We start from the raw sequence: 17886 nt of genomic DNA, 5'->3' as shown, positions 1-17886 counted from the left end.
AGGAGCAAACCCTCCGAGGACTGGGGACTGATCTAGGACTTTCCTCCCCAGCCAGAGCTCTGCACTGCTAAGGCAGGTGAGCCAGGAACCCAGGCTGGGAAAGCGGCCTGAGCTCCCTCTTCTGCCTTGGTGCCTCTCTAGGGTCCACACTCTCAGAAGCCTGCTGCCCTGTCCCCGCTCCCCTTCCCTTGGGCAGCGGCTGCTTGGTATTCAGGCCACATCACCCTTGCCTGTCTCCATTTAGAAACGGCTGTGTGTGACCTCTCTGTGTGCCTCTCAGTTGCCTTTGTAGGTGGGGGGAGGGAAGAGAGAGGCGTCTCCACATTTACCTAATTAGTGATAATTAGAAGGCAGCGCCCCGGTGCTCTCCTCGCAGCTGCTCCAAAGGACAGAAGCTGGAGGCTGGAGAGTAGCGCTAAACGGGCACTGGACACACTCTGTCCGAGGGCGCTGTGGCCGGCCACCTCCCTCGGATCCCCGCCGCACTCCGCACGCAGCGGACACTCTCCTCTCTCTCCCCACAGCTGCTGCTTCTGGGGTTTGCCCTGGATTCTCAATCCCCAAAACAACAGCCTTGGACTATGTCAACCAGGCCTGGTTCCCATGGTAACCCAAACCACACCCCTAGGAGAGCGCTTCTCTGGGGAATGGGAAGGCTGCCCTTCCTGCAGAGCAGAGGCTTTACTTCTGGCTACCCTTGGAGTACACAGATCCTTGCGAAGCCAAGCAGCGGGGCCAACTCCCACCCTTTGGTTGGGTCCTGATTCCTTTTTGGCTCCCTTAAGCCCAGGCAGCCAGTCCAGAACTCCAGTAGAACCTCAGCTCTGAGGGCGTCTCAGCACATCGATCCCTCTTCTGGCTCATCTCAGTAGTTGGAGTGGAATTGAGAAGCCATGGCCTGCCCCACCCCAACATTAGTCACCAGCTGTTTGGTACTGTCCATCCTGTAGATGCTTATTAATGATTCTGATCAACCTCTATGGAGATCCATTATCTCTAAGCCAGGGAATATACTATTAATTCCCATCTGTGCCGGATTACTTACAGTTAGTGGTTGGTAGTTTTCCATGGTCTCACAACACATCTTAATCAGATGGTGAGTGGGTTTAATTAGCCGAAGTATAGGTTGTATTTTTTTTATTCATATAACTACTTAATCTAATGGAAGCCTATTATCTGTGGCTTTTTCCCATGCATAATTATTGCTGTTTTTAATTGATGGTGCATCAGGGGTTGCAGCTACAATATGGCAGCTGGAACACAAAGTCGCCTTTCCCCAGAATGAAGGTTGAGAAAATGAGTTGTCAGTGAGGCATCAGATTTCTTGTTTTCACTGAGATTTGAGCTCCCATGTGGAAGCTGCCGGCTCCTGCCAAAAGAAAGGAAATGTGGTTCTCAGCTGGGCGACCCCTGGGCTTCATTGCTGTGAAATGCCCTTCAGGAGCCCTGGGGCTGCAGCCAAATCAGGAACAGCTGGGAAAGAGAGCTATTTGTCAATCCAACCAGATCATAAGCAACCCCAGGGCAGGGACCAGGTCTTTTTCTTGTTCTACTTTCTTCAATCCACAGGTGCTGGGATAGGCTCATGTACGCTTTGTGTTCTCCATACACATGCAGCGAATTAAACACAGAGCTAAGATGGTGCAAAAAACCTGTACGCTTGCAGGGGAAGTCATTTATCTTCAACATGAGGATGAATCTGAAGCTCTCCCTGCAGAGAGCAGGATCCACTTTCAAATTTGGACAGGGGCTTTCATCCAACCGACAGAAGATCCTGGCAGTTCCCATTTAGAAATAAGCCCCTGATCTTCAATGGGATGAATTGTCAATATTTCAGTGACCATATGGGATAGAGTGAGATCTCTAAGAACAAAAGTGTCCCATTTACCCAGATTTATAGGAGAGAGAAGCAGAAGGGCAGAATGATATCTGGTCAAAAGTAAGGGCCAGCAATTTTCTAATAACTTTAGAAAACTTGGGCTTCCTACAGATAAGCTATTTCTAGGGTTTAGTATGGGGAGCTGCCAGTTAGCAAAGCTCCCAGCTGACCCAGAATGGAAGGATTCCAGGGTCTTTGATCAATTTTCAGAGTACCTTGGGCAGAGCAGAACAGGGAGCCCTATTCACCCCTAGAGAAGCTGAGATATTCACAGGACAGAGAGTATCATCCCTCTTGTTCTCTCTCAATCCCCCTCCTTCTTGCCTCCAGCTCTCTCCAGACCCTTAGCGTCAGTCAGAGGAAATCTGCATAGCTGGGTTCAAAGACTTATTTCCCCTCCTGCTTGTCTCTTCCTGTTAAATAATGTGACACAGAAAGGAGGCCATGGGAAGAAAAGGTGCTGGAGCTTTCTGGATGAACTGTCTTTTCCAAGAGAGCCTGAATTCCTGGGGCAGGAGGCATGGACTTTCTCTACCAGCTCACAGCCATCATGGGCTATTGTTGAAGGTGGCTTTAGGTTTATTCCTTCTGTCCCATTTTGCAAAAATATTTGTACAGAGACTTCTGTGCCTGACCCACAGTCAGCAGCAGACAGGAGCCACGGATTCCTCTTGCAGCGTTTTACAGGGTGACGGATCAGATAATGTACACTTAGCGAGTGCACAAATAATGTGAATCAGGGTTGGCATAGTGCAGTGAGGTGTAAAAAAAGCAATTTGAATTGTTCTAGGGAAACGCCAGAGCCGCTCTGACATGCTTGCTTGCCAGAACGCTGCCCTGTGCCCGTCCAGAGGGCTGAGCTCCAGGCTCTGGCCGGAATGACAACGAGGCTGCCCAGTGCTGCCAGCCTGGAGGGGAGTTCCCCCAGAGATGTGGAGAAGCTCTGCATCCACAAGGGAAGGGAGAGGGCATGAGTGGCCAGATGAAACAGAGCTCCATTTCATACTGGAGGGGATGGCTTGACCCATGATCTGTTGAGACTCTTGTCAGAAGTAGGGAGGGAAAGAGAACAAGAAAGACCAAACTTGGGATCTTTGGACAGGGCCGCACATGAGTAGGCAGATTGATGCTGTACACCTACTTGGGGAGATCTATCCTTAGTCTCTGTGGACTCCCAGAAGTCATCTAGTACATCCCCCTGCCTCCAGACAGAATTGTGCCTCTTCTCCCACACAACAAATGGATTTGAAATTTGTTTCAGCGACTCTCTAAGGGAAGGAGATTTTGCATCCTCTCTTAGTCACCTGTTCTGGTATCTCACAACGCCCACCCTCCGGAAGTTCTTTATATCCAGCCTAAATCGAATCTCTCAAGCAGCCTTCAGCTTCCACATTTCATGAGGGACTGGCTACACTTGGCAACTTGATGGTGCCTGTGCATCACACACCTAAGTGCAGCCCTGGGCACAGTGCTCTCCTGGCCAGAGGAGGTTCTGTAAGCAGGTAGCCGACTCCTCCCTCAGGTCAGCCCTTCCGCCTGCTGTCGTTTCTCCTCCGATTGAGGCCCAAGCTTTGTCCTGCTCCCCTTGCTCTCTGATTCTGCAAAGCCATGGACTACCCAAAGATGACACCCTGCATGTTGATGAGGCTGATCCCCCTCTCATGCCCTCTCTGTCAGCCTCTGTCCTCATAGCCCCTCCTTCCACCATGCAGCTTCCATGAGGTTTCCTGTCCAGAGCAGGAGACAGGCTGTTTATCACCATGACACCTGCTGGGCAGTCTTACCTTGCAGAGCCACAGAGCTTCTGCAATCCTCCCAGCCCTCGCTTTCCCAGCCCTCATGGTTGTCTCCCAGCTCTCTGGGGAACCAAAGCTGTGCACACAGAAGATGGTCACTGAAATGGTCTGCATTTATTTTTCAATAACCACAAGCAGACACTGCCAACCTCCTCCATTAAGTCCCTTTGTCCAAGTCAAGCTCCAAACCTGAAACTCACCATCTGGGTGTTTTCTGAGACCTGGTCATAGGGAAAGTGGTAGGAAATCTCTTGATTGTTTCAAATGAAAGCCGATTACAGGGAGTGAGGGAGTTTTCTGGTGGCTCGGGAAGCTGAGAGGTTTCAGGATAATGGATGGCCAGGCTGCCACCTGCCTACCTGGATTGCTGACCTCAGAGTGGCCAGGCAGGGAGCCCAGCACAGATTAAGAACCCAAACAAAAGGGAAGACAGGACAGGCCTGGGAACAGGCAGCCTACTGAAGGACTGGCTAAGGCCTCCAGACTTTTTTTCCCCAGAAAAAAATCTTGGGACACGTTTCCATGTTGTCTTTGCATAAATTTGTGTGCTGATTTGCATACATTTGCATTTCCCCCTGAAAAACACCCAAACTCCCAGAATATAAAATAAAAAGCAATTAATTAATTAATTGGTACCATGGATGGCAAATGTAGCAGTACTAAAAATAAAGAATCAGTGGGGAGCCCTGATCAAGAGACAGATTTTCTAGGTTGTCCCCTAAGCCAGGATGGTTCTGGGGACATAGTACAACCTGTCCTGAAGTTGTCTGTCTCTGTCACTAGACAGTGGAACCTTGAGAGCAAAACAGACAGAACTCTTTGATGTCTACATCCCTGGGTTTGAGCACAGGGTTTGTCACATATGAGATTATTAATAACTGTTTGGAGAATAAATGAACCAATAACTAAGTGACTAAATGACTCTCCTATAAATTGATGACCAAATGAAAAGTCTAAAAGAACTGACACTAAACCCTCCTAAAAACTGAGTAGATGAGGTTCAAATGAGCCTTTAGAGGGAAATGAGGGAAGACAGCCTCACAGACCTGCTGATCAGGGACCTTATTCTACTCAAACTCACTTGGGAAGAAGGCCTGGAACCAAGTCTGGATTGAGTCCAGAGATTGTGGTACTGTCCCAGTCCAGGAGTAAGGGTTCCTGGACCTGAGAAGGCATAGGCTGAGGTCTGGACCACACATGGCAGAAACAAGAGGGAATAGTAGAAGCCATCACATCTGCCCTCCATCTGCCCATACTATGAGGCTTTAAGGTCTTCTGAACCTGGAAGACGTATCATTACTTTTCATTCTGGATACATCTTCTTCCCTATGTTAATCCACTGTGACGAGTGGTTAAAAAAATGGATTTTGGAGTTCACTGTCTAGATTAAAATCCTGTTTCCACCATTTCTAGCTGTGAAACCTTGGACAAACTTTTTAACTTCTTAGTCTCATCTATAAAATGGGGATATCTACTTCATAAGACTGTCATGAGAGTTAAATGAAATAATATACACAGAGTGCTTAGAACAGTAAGTGGCACATAGTAAATGATACTCTAGCATGAGGCTTTAAGGTCTTCTGAACCTGGAAAGGGCCTAAGGATGTGACCTGGTCCATCCTTCCTTGGTGCCTGGCATAAGGCCTTGCCCAGAAAAAAATCTCAGCAAATTCTTATTTAAGTACCCTCTACATAATTCTCAACAAATACTGATTGATTGATTCTCTGATCAGTTTCCAGACATCTTTAATCCTCTTCCCAGTCCCAGCTCCTCACTTAGACATCGCCTTTCCTCCACACAGAGGAACATGTAGTTTTTGCAGACTCCAAGAGAGCCACCATTTGGCACCAGGATTTCATATGATGCTGTTGGCCCTGCTCTTAATTCTTGTAAGTAAAAAGTTCTACCTGATGTCTCACCTAATCCCACTTACTAAAACATGACTTTGTTATTTCTTATCACAAACATGGAAACCTTCATTACTTTTCATTCTGGATACATCTTCCCTATGTTAATCCACTGTGACAAGTGGTTAAGAAAATGAATTTTGGAGCTCACTGTCTAGATTAAAATCCTGTCTCCACCCTTCCTAGCTGTGAAAGCTTGGACAAGTTTTTTAACTTCTTAGTCTCATCTGTAAAATGGGGATATCTACTTCGTAAGACTGTCATGAGAGTTAAATGAAATAATATACATAGAGTGCTTAGAACAGTAAGTGGCTCGTAGTAAATGCTATTCTAGCATTAGCTATTATCATTTTACAATACAACTTCTTGCCGTTGCTTCAGAGAATAAAAGAAAATGGCTGACTGAAATTGATGATGAGATGGAGAGTTTCACAGAAGTGACTTCTCAGGATGCAGAGCAGAGATTTAACGATTTTCTCCTTGCTATACATCTACCAAAATACAAACTCTGAAGCCAGTGCCTGGAGAGATGCCAGGATGCTGTTTGGATAGAGAAGGAAGAGGTTCTCGGAAGCTGACCCAGGCATCTTCATCAGGGACACCGGTGGAGCCAAGGATTTTAGGGTGTGCCCCAGGCTTTGGAGATCAGGCTGCTGTGAAGCTGGGAGGCTGCAGAGAAAGCAGCCTGCCCTGCCCTAAGATCAGGAACCAGGGAAGCCTCAGGCTTCAGACACCGGAAAGAGGAATGAGAAAAGCCCTCAGTTAGAGGACACTGTAAGATCTCCAAAAGGAACACTGCTGCTAACACTGTTCCTCCTCCCCTTTCCCTGGCTGTAAATGCATCCTAGACACGTGACCAAGAAAGACGACAATTTAAAGAATCAACTGGCTTATCCATCAGTTCCAAGGAAAACACCAACTCCAGAGCCACAGTTTCCCTAAATTGATATAGAAGGCATGAAGAGAGACTGGGACCAGAACTGGCACTTCTTGTCAAGTTCCTACTGCAGGGCCAGGTGCCTTATGCTAATTTTATTGAGTTTATTCTTTACAACAACTCTGAGAGATAGATATTATTGTTCCCATTTTACAGATGAGCATACGTGGGACCACAGCTTTGTTAAGGCTCAAAAGACAGATATGTGGAGGTACCTGGACAAAAGTGCAGGTCTACCCAGAACCAAAGCTGTACTCTTCATACTACTCTGCAGGAAGAAGAGCACACAATAAGGAGAAAAAACTCACGGGGTGGGGGAAGAGGTGTTGAGAAAAGAAGGAGATGAAGGCACTAGGTGGAGGTTGGGGAGGGGGAAAAGCAGGAGCTGGAAAGTTGTGCACATCTGACATTAAGTGAATATATGCAAATGAGATGCAAATGTCACATGCAAACGAGTAAGTTGGGTTTTTTTTTTCGCCAACCTCTCAACTCCACTTGGCACAATTGCAGCACAAGGCTTACCTGCCCAAGCTAGCAGTATCAATGTGCAGCAATTGGGCTAGAGATGCCCCTTTCTCACTCTTGCTGTGGTCTCCTTCCTCCATCCTGCTACTATTGTCCTTTGCCCCCTCCTGCTTCCATCCCAAGACTGATGTCAATCATAGCAGCACCCCTCCCTCCAGACACTCTAGAAGACAGCTGGCCTTGTCAGCCTTCTAATGGAGTGACCCCTGACCCCTTGATCTATCTCCACTTCTGTTTACCTTCACTGGGAGGCTTTCTAGCCATGTGGGATCAACAGTTGCCATTTCCCTGACCTCACTTGTCAAACAATTCTCCCAACCCGGTGCCTCCCTTTCCCAAATGGCAGCAGAAACAAAACATACCCTTTGAAGGGACCGCTTCTGACCTGGGCCACACTCAGCAGCTTCTGAAGTTAAGTATGACAACTGTTTCTCAGCCTTGTCTCTAGAGAATCTTGGACCTGGAAGAAATCTTACAAGGTAGTCTTATGAGGCACGTGCATTAGGTATATAGTAGTTAGTACCCTCTCCCATTCTTGAAGACATCTGAAAAAAGAATCTCAGGCTAGCTCTGGCTATCCAGTCCAATTTTCATCCCTTCTTTTCTAAGTTCTTGCCAATGTCTGCTATAAATCCGCACTGCTGTAACGCCATCCTGTTCTCTACTCTATTGTCTAGAGTAGGACAAAGTAGAGAATCCCTACTCTTTTAACTTTTGATGTAAGAAAAGAATAGGGAATTGGAAAGAATAAGCTTAGCGATACAGAGTTAAGGCACTTATTGACAAAATACTGTAGTTTTATCTTCTCCTACCTGCTCAGAAACCATAGCTTATGTTCAGGCCTCAGTGCCAATGGCTCTGGAGACCTCCCACTGCTTGGCATGGGCAAATCACAGAATCTGAGAAAGGCAGTGATCTCTTTGCACTTTGTTTTTTATGTTTCCAAAAGAGGCTCAGGATAATAATTTTATTTTTAAAGTCAATATCAGAAGAGTTATTTGCAAGATGGACTGTCCATGGGGGAAATCCTTAAAAAGCAGTATTCTATTGGCCAAAATGTTCTTAGGAACATACACGGTCCAGCTTAGAGGCTGCCTTCTATAAGAAGCTTCTCTTTCCTCTGTAGGAATCATTTTCAGATTCAACAAGCATTAAGTGTTCGTTATGTGTCAACCACTGTGCTTGGGGCCCTCAGATACATTATCTCTTTAAATCCCGTCGTTATAGCCACCTTCAAGATAGGTACTCTCATCCCAGTTTAACAGATGAAGAAACCGATGGTCATGGCTAATTCAGTAACTTTTCAGTCTCTTTGGGACCTTAGTAGTCAGGAAGTCCTCCCAGATGTCTACCCAAATTCTTTCTGAATGCTACTTTCTTCTCACTGTCCTCTATTCAGTTGTGGAAATCAAATGATTGGTAAACCTGAACTGCCTTCTGTGCTCCAGACTTGGAGATGACTGCAAACTCCATTTCTCAAACCATCACCACCCAGCCCATATCTCCACCCCTGCTAGAAAGAAGTCAGCTCCTCAGAAAAGGTAAATGGTGGGAAAAAAGACCCTCTGGCAGGATCATGGGCAAAGTGACAGCCCCTCCCAATTCTCTGGCTTCACTCCTGAATGACTCACTATTCCAACTTCAGGCACTTTTTCTTTCTTTGATGTTGCTGTTCCTGGCATCTTCAGCAAGGAGACTGGGGAAGTAGGCTAGAATATTAAGGGAACACACGTAGGCTGGTGACTGCATTAGATGCTGCAACCATGGCATCTAAGTGGGCTGCTGTTTTGATAAACAGCATTTAACCATCCAGATCCTGGCCGGGCGCGGTGGCTCACGCCTATAATCCCAGCACTTTGGGAGGCCGAGGCAGGTGGATCACGAGGTCAAGAGATCGGGACCATCCTGGTCAACATGGTGAAATCCCGTCTCTACTAAAAATGCAAAAATTAGCTGGGCATGGTGGTGTTCGCCTGTAGTCCCAGCTACTCGGGAGGCTGAGGCAGGAGAATTGCTTGAACCCAGGAGGCAGAGGTTGCGGTGAGCCGAGATGGTGCCATTGCACTCCAGCCTGGGTGACAAGAGCGAAACTGCATCTCAAAAAAAAAAAAAAAAAAAAACCATCCAGATCCTTCAGTTACGGACCTTCTGCTGAGCTAGTGCTTGGCTGAACTGTGCATGAAGACAAACAAGGTTCTGCCCTACAGGAGCTGAGGTCTGACCCCCTCCTCATGATGAGATAGCCTCCCTCAGGGGAGCCAGGTCTCCCAAATGCCATGCATCAAGAAACTTCCAAAGAAATCAGATGATAAATAAATCAGAGAAAGGCAAAAATTGCAAGCTCTCCTCTAGGCCATTAGAAAAATTCCCAGTTTCCTCTGAAAATTGTCCTACACTGATTCTTCTCTGTACAGATGATCTCAGGACATAGAACAGTGTTGGGTACAGAGTACGCAATGAATATGTGTTGGATGGATGGCCAGAGGAGTGATGTCAGATGAATGGATACAATAAATTGGATCAAGAAACAGCATTGAGAAAGACTTTTCTGATCCCCTAAAACTCACCAGCCACACTAAGGGCAAATGACCTTGGCTCATTTTCTAACCCCCATCCACACTCTGCCTACACCAGCCCCTAGGGAGCTTAGATGTGCCTTCCTTGTATCTCTGTGGAAAAGCAGTTCAGACACCTCACTCTGACTGGGGAAGCTTCTCTCTAAACCCAGGGACAGCTGGGATTATGCCTGGCCCAGAGTTCTTTATAAAGAAGCCTTAGACAATGGGAGCCAAGCTCCTTGGGAGACAAGAAGCCTTATTAAAAAGACAGCTAGTTAGAGAGTGGACAGTATTTTTAAATGCATGAGTGTGCTGAATAATTAAGCAAAAACTTTTGTTTTCATGGAAAAATTTTCTCTAAATGCTGCATCAAGCCGGGTACTGAATTTGCCACAGGCAGTTGTTGGCAAGATAGTGAGACTGTGTTTCTTCCAGTCCAGGGAAAGGGAATTCAGATCAGACCTCCAGGCTATGGCCCTCAATTCAAACATAGCCCATGCTTCCTGATGCAGAACAGTCACTCTGCACATATTAGGAAAGGTCATTTGAAGGTCATTGTCTTTCCCCTGCCTCTGTACTGAAATCACTCATGCTCTTCCCTGTCTGGATTTGCTTTTCACTGGATCATAAAGTTTTGCAGCAACCAGCTCAACTCCCATTCTACAGAAGAAAGCATTGAGGATAAGAGGTTAACAGTTTTGCCAAAAGTCCCAGAGCAAGTAGATGGCAGAGCTGATACTCTAACGAAAATGCCCAATTCTTTTTTTTTTTTTTTTAATGGAGTTTTGCTCTCCTTGCTCAGGCTGGAGTGCAATGGCATGATCTCAGCTCACTGCAGCCTCTGCCTCCCAGGTTCAAGCGATTCTCCTGCTTCAGCCTCCCGAGTAACTGGGATTACAGGGACCCGCCACCATACCTTGCTAATTTTTGTATTTTTTAGTAGAGATAGGGGGTTCACCATATTGGACAGGCTGATCTCGAACTCCTGACCTCAGGTGATCCACCCTCCTCAGCCTTCCAAAGTGCTGGGATTACAAGAGTGAGCCACTGCACCTGGCTGAAAATGCCCAATTCTTAACCTTTATCATTTTCTCTGCCAACATAAATGGAATTCATCTTTCAATACCCTGCTCAAATTGCTCAATTGTTTCTTAATCTATCCCCCTACAAACATCTTTCTCTCCTTCTCTAAATTCTTTTTTAAAGCATCTTTTTTCCTTTTTTCTTTTCGTTTTTTTTAATAGACATATAATCATTGTACCTGTTCACGGGACACATAGTGATGTTTTGATACATATGTAATGTATAGTGATCAGGGTAATTACCATATCCATCATCTTGAACATTTATCACTTCTTTGTTTTGGGAAGATTCAATATTTTTCTAGCCGTTTGAAACTATATAATATAAACAGTTACTTCTTAGAATGTTTATCCTCTGCATCATTCCTGATCTCACTGGCTCCTGCTAAATCATGTTGCTAGTTAACTATCATATGTCAACATCTTTTTCATTTAAAAAAAAAATAGATCATAAGGTCTTGGAGGGCAGAAACTCTCCCTTACACTTCTTTTGTATCTCCTTCAGCATCCAGCACATACATGATACTTATTTGTTGAAAATGTGGATCAATGGATAGATGGATGGACTAAAGGACAATGGTAGTGTTTACTAGGTATTTAGCAAGTGAGAATTCATTATATGATATCACATCCATATTTGCTTAAAGACGTAGCAGCAGCCTAGGCATGGTGGCTCACACCTGTAATCCTAGCACTTTGGTAGGCCGAGGCTGGTGGATCACCTGAGGTCAGGAGTTCAAGACCAGCCTGACCAACATGGTGAAGTACCATGTCTACTAAAAATACAAAAATTAGCCAGACGTGGTGGCCTGAGCCCATAATCTCAGCTACTCTGGATGCTTAGACAGGAGATTCATTTGAACCCAGCAGATGGAGGTTACAGTGAACTCCCACCTAGGCGAAAGAGCAAGACTGCGTCTCCAAAAAAAAAAAAAATGATGTAGCAGCAGCTTAGAATTCTCTCTCACACACACACACACACACACACACACACACACACACACACACACACAGAGGCCATTTCGCTTCCTATTCATTACACAGATGATGATATAGATGATGAAACTGAGGCACAGAGGAAACAGAAGAAACTAACCACTCTCTCATGGCTAAGAGAAGACACAGGAGGAATTAGAAGCCACAGCTGAAGACAGTGTCGTTCCTTTTCAGTGGATGTCTGTGCCTTTAGACTAAGGGATGAAGAGAAAGTGAGGTCTCTTGGAAACCGTAGGGCAGCTTCCAGCGGGTTTTCTCAGGCCCTGGAAAACTGAAGAAAATAATTCCACTCTTCAGAAAAAGGAGAAACAAATAAAGAAAACACAGTAAATGTTTCTTCTTCATACCTCAAATTACAGGTGTGTCTAGTAGCTTAGTTACTGATTAAAACTGCCTTATTATGCTCTAATGAAGACATGGGCTTCTTTTTTTTTTAATTCTCAAAGTACTTGTAGCAAATTTTCGCATTAAAAATTACTCGAGTCAAAATTACTTACCAGTATGGTAATTCTTTCCAAGGCAACTCTAGACTTAAAGTCATTTTCCCTACCAGTGCCACCCGATAGAGTAATTGGCTGCAATTAGCAATGACTTTGTCATTCCTCTCAGAATCTGGCTTCAGCATCCATGAAACATGCAGATCTTTTTCTCTTTCCCAGCAGGGAATCAGAGCTTCTGCAAATCCTGTCCTCCATTTAGAAAGGAAAAGGAAGGTATTCCCCTCTGTAAAACATCATAGAATCACAGAGATTGGGAGGAGTGGACCATAATCACTTGGCCCAGACTTCCTGAATTGGTAACGCAATAGGGAATTTTAGGTAGTACACAGATGAGCCTTAAATGAAATCAATAGTTTATTTCAATATGCATTAAAGAAAGTGTGACTCCCATAGCAAACCCATTAGTATGTTCAGAGTGAGGACAAATTTTAAAAGTAAGCCAATTGAGGGAGGGCATGGTGGCTCATGCCTGTAATCCCAGCACTTTAGGAGGCCAAGACGGGTGGATCACTTGGGATCAGGAGTTCAAGACCAGCCTGACCAACATGGTGAAGCCCCATCTCTACAAAAAAATACAAAATTAGCTGGGTATGGTGGTACACGCATGCAATCTCAACTACTTGGAAGACAGGCAGGAGAATTGTTTGAACTTGGGAGACGGTGGTTGCAGTGAGCCGAGATTGCGCCATTGCACTTCAGCCTGGGCAACAAGAGTGAAACTCCATCTCAAAAAGAAAAAGTAAGCCAATTGAAAGAATATATATTTGAAGATCTGACAAAACTTATGAAAATAGTGTGTGCATAAATGGCGGTTTGGAAAATATCGGTAACTATACACCCTCATTTTATGGGACCAGAAACTGAAGCTCTGAGAAAAAGCTATGGCACCAGAACCCAGCTCTGGTCATTCCCAGACCATTTCTGCTTTTCTCTGCACTATGCAACATCTCCCTTCACCCCAGAACAGTGGTCATGAACAATGTGAGATTGGCCACGCCCCTCACATTGTTCAAATATTACTTCCTGTATGAAGGCTTAACTGATTTCTACCAGAAAACACCATGTCAATGGCTTCCTCCTTTGTGCTTCCACAGCCTTTTTATTAATACATCCCATTAGCATTCCACAGGAAGTATAGAAAGACGCATCGTGGGATTGCCTCTCCCTTGCCTAGGCCCTCTCCCATTCCTCTCCTTCTCCAAGGTCCTGATTCCCCACTGACGGAATGAACTTATCCTCAGATAATTTCAAAAATCCACCCTCTGCCCCGTGGCTAGCAACTCACATACCTACCAAATCATACTTGTCCTGGAGCCCCAGTCCTTCATGCTCCATATCAAACCAGTTACACCCTGGCTTAACACACTTTTCTTTACTATTAATAGTTACATATATGTATTTTTAGAGGTGCTTCCTAGAATCAAGATAATGCTTCTAATGGTGGCAACACAGGATGGCAGGGAGACAGGAAGGCTTCTTATCACTTTTCAAACATCAAACTGGGAGATGTTCTTTCAACTGCCAAGGTTTTGGGTCCCGTGTCCCACTCTGTGAAAGAGTTATTTGATTTGCACTGCTTTGCAAATGATCTCCAGCTATGAGACCCTCCTTGCTGACATTATCCTTCCTGCCCTCCAGCCTGAGCTGCACAATCATTGCATTGATGGTATTTATGAGGTCCTGTGCATGTTGCTGAGCCCAAGCCATATGAGCAACCAGGTCATCTGCTCCTCAAGGCCTGACCAGGTACCCCAGGCCAGGGAGACAGAAGAAAGGCAGCATTTGCTAACCAGCCCCGTCCACTGACCAAAAATGGGTACCTCTTTTAGGACTTGGGGCCATGGGGACTCTTACCCTTTCAGAGTTTAGGAGTCTAGAAGTGTTACCTCATGACTGCTCATTTATCCTGAGGCCTCTGGCCATTGCTGGCCATCCTATGCCCCTTCTATACTTTAAGTCTCCTGGCCACCCTGGGGTGACTCCCAGGTGGCTTCCACATCTCCCTCCATATGATGAAGGAAAACTCTCTGCAGGGCAGGGCTAGATCAGCAAATTTTAGCTGCTGAGCCAAGTGAAGGCAAGAGTAAGACTTAGCTTCTTGCTAGGCCTCAGTTTCCCTGACTACAAAATGAAGGGACTTGATGTAGGTACATCCCATCCCCCATCCATCAGTCCTTGACCTCTCCATAGCACCATGCTTTCAGGCATTTTTCTCTTGTGCTTTTTTTCACATCTCTGTGCCTCGTAATCTGCATTCTCCAGCAAAGGTAAAAGATCTCAGAGATCACCTGTTAGATACCGTCACAGAAGAGCTCTTCATAGTTCCTTCTTGGCCTTGACAAGACTTTAAAACCAGAGGAGTGACAGAAATCCCTTCTCTTGAAGGCCTGGATGTCAGAGAGCAAGGGACATGAAGCAAAACCCGGATTTGAGGCCCGGCTGTACCCTTGCTGGTTGAGGGCTGTGAGCAAGTTTCCAGTCTTTCTGAGCCTAGTTTCCTCATCCATACAATAGGGAAACAGTAGCACCTAAGTCACAGGATCCTAATGAGAAGTAAATGAGATCATTTACATAGCTGGCATATAGAAGGCATTCAGCATGTGCTAATGGTTAGGATTTAAACAACTCTTTTCTGAGAATAGAACAGGTTCCCTTAAAATCAGCCTACTTCCATTAATGACTGTCTCTCAAACCCCAGATTTATACTGTGTGTTGAGTTTTACCCTAAAACAAGAGAGGAGAGTGGAAGACTGGATCTGGTACAGACAGCCAAAAATCACAGTCAGCATCGCCCCTACCCAGATGGGCAAGGAACAGAGTGGGTGGCCGGAAGCCTGGGTCACTGGTTTCAGAGTTGCTAATTAAAGCTGGAATCCTTGTTCCCGTCACTACCAACCCCCATCACCCTATCCCTTTCCATCCCCTCTCCTTTCAATCAAACACTTCAAAGAGGCGCCCGGAGAAGGGAACTGTGAATTCTCTGCTCACTAGTTTTCATGTGAGGAAACCAAAGAATGTTTCTTTTCGAGACTGTGTCTGCTCATCCAAACCAATTTTACTAGCTGGGGGGACTTGAGCTCAAAGGCAGGCTCAGGGGCTGATGAAATTCAGATGTGAGGCCACAGAGAGATTGCAGCACCAACAGAAAAATGAGAGGCACCCAGCAAGGCTGGGCTGGGCAAGGGCCAGGACAGCAGGAGAGGGTGCAGGAGAGAGAGAGAGAGGGTCACCGTGGGGATCACAAGAGGAAGAGAGGGGCTCCTGGAGAGAAAGGCAGATAGTGAGAAGAAAAGACCTGAGAAAGGCAGAAAGAAAAAAGAGGAGAAGGGAAGAGACAAAGCCTGAGAAGGCATTTTATTTTTCTTCTTTAAAGAGTAAAAAAAAACACAAACACTCCAACTGTTTCAACTGATGGGAAATGTTCATCTGCCGAAGGCATTATTAGGACAGGAGATAAGGAAACCACGGAGATAGGAAATAATTATTTTGTATCTGTCTTTATAAATGAAAATGAAGGGCATTAACTTAAATAGGATTTAGATTTTCAGGGACAGAAGGGAATGAATTAGGAAATAATTCTGATAACAAAGGAAATGTTTATTAAAAGGTCAGGGGGGGCTCTTGAAACTGACAAGGCCTCATGGGCCAGATTTAAAACCCCTGCTAAGCTGCGAGGGAGTTCCAGCAGGGCCAGAGCTGCGGGGTCCAGTGGGTACCACTTGTGCAAGATAGCTCAGGGCAGAGGATCAGTGAAAAGATGACTGACTTCCTGGCTGACTCGGAAGTCAGTGGCCTATAACTCAACAGGTAGGAGTCAGGCACCTATGCTAAGAACAGAGCAGATGGAGGCAGAGGCAACCTGGGCTGGACTCAGCTTCCCTCAAGGATCCTTTATCCTCACTTCCACCCTCCTGCCAGTTTGTGGGAGGGGTGCTACATGGAGAAATTGGGTGGGAAAGAAGAAAAGGAAGGAGCCACATCAGTAACAATGCCACATTCACAGATCCCCACAGCCTGAATGCCCTCCATGAAGTCTTCTGTCTCCTGGGTGTGTACCCAGCCAGGTCAGATGGAGCTCTCCCTAGCATTTCTTTACTCTTTCTATGGAGGCAGCTGGAAAGCAGCAGTCAGGAGCCTGGAGTCTGGCATCAAATTGCCTGGGTCTACATTCTGATTCTGTCTCATTTGCACTGCTGAACTTAGATGAGTTAAATTGTTTGGACCTGGCTGGCTGCAGAGGCTCACACCTGTAATCCCAGCACTTTGGGAGGCTGAGGTGGGCGGATCATTTGAGGTCAGGAGTTTGAGACCAGACTGGGCAACATGGCAAAACCTTGTCTTACTAACAGTACAAAAAAATTTAGCCAGGTGTGGTGGCACATAGCTATAATCCCAGCTACTCTGGAAGTTGAGGCAGAATCCTTTCTTGAACACGGGAAGCAGAGGCTGTTGTAAGCCAAGATCGCACCACTGCACTCCAGCCTGAGCAACAGAGCAAGACTTCATCTCCAAAAAAAAAAAAAAAAATTATCTGAACCTCAGCTTTCTCAGATGTGAAATGGAAATCTAATGATCATGTCTCTCTTATAGGGTAGTTGGAAGGATTAAGTGGCATAATATTTAAAAGTTCATTGGGAGGCCCAGGTGCGCAGATCATTCAAGGTCAGGAGTTCGAGACCAGCCTGGCCAACGTGGTGAAACCCCGTCTCTACTAAAAATACAAAAATTAGCCGAGCGTGGTGGCATTCACCTGTAATCCCAGCTACTCAGGAGGCTGAGGCAGGAGAATCACTTGAAACTGGAAGGCAGAGGTTGCAGTGAGCCAAGATTGCCCCACTGTATTCCAGCCTGGGTGACAGAGTGAGACCTTGTCTCAAAAAAAAAAAAAAAAAAAAATCCATAGAACAGTAAAATACAGTAAATATAGTAAATAATAAAATTGAGTTATTATAACACATTTATTAGAGGTATCCTGGCTAGCCTTCAAAACCAAGTAAGTGCTTTTTTATGTCTAAACTTAGTGCCTCCTCCTGTCATCTGGGCCTCTCCTGATTGGAAAGAATTGCCACTCAAGTCCACCTACATGTCTACCTGCTTGGCCTTGATTTCTGTCACAGAAATGGCTCTTCCTCACCCACCTCCTGTCCTTCTCTTCCACTCCCAGCAAGGTTGCAGTTGGAAAGCTTTTCAACAGCCCAGACTATGTCTGTAGACTGACTGTGTTAAAGGCTCCAACTGGAGAGGGAATCAGAGGTTCAAGTTCAGGAGTGAAGGAAATCACAGATTCCCGTGGCCTAATCTCCCAGAACCATGTAGCAACATGAAGCTTGGAAGGTGTTTCAGAGCTGCAGGATCTGCCTCCAATGCTGATACTGTAAGTACCCAGGACACCTTCCAGGGGCAGAACTTCATACCAGGACCCTTTGCAGGTGTCTAAGCTTAGCATTTCTATGAGGAAATCTGGGGGCTGGCTCTGCAGACTCGCTGAAAGCTCTCTGCTGACAGAATCAGATAATCAGCTAATACCCGACCCTGCGCGTCCTGAGCCCTGGACTGATACATAACAGTGTCATCAGGCCTGCCTTCTAAGAGCCTTAGCCAGCTTACCTCCTCTTTCAGAGAGTCTGCCCTGGGTAATTATTCCAAACTCATGTCTGTGAGGAGGGCTAAGTGTCCTGTCACTGTGATCCTCTGAAACGATCTCT

The sequence above is a fragment of the Aotus nancymaae genome, unplaced genomic scaffold (assembly GCF_030222135.1).
Source record: "Aotus nancymaae isolate 86718 unplaced genomic scaffold, 86718_ANA_hifiasm-v0.15.2.pri h1tg000012l, whole genome shotgun sequence".
Classification (NCBI taxonomy): domain Eukaryota; kingdom Metazoa; phylum Chordata; class Mammalia; order Primates; family Aotidae; genus Aotus; species Aotus nancymaae.
The sequence above is the reverse complement of the archived record's forward strand: the minus strand, read 5'-3'. Positions refer to the sequence as shown.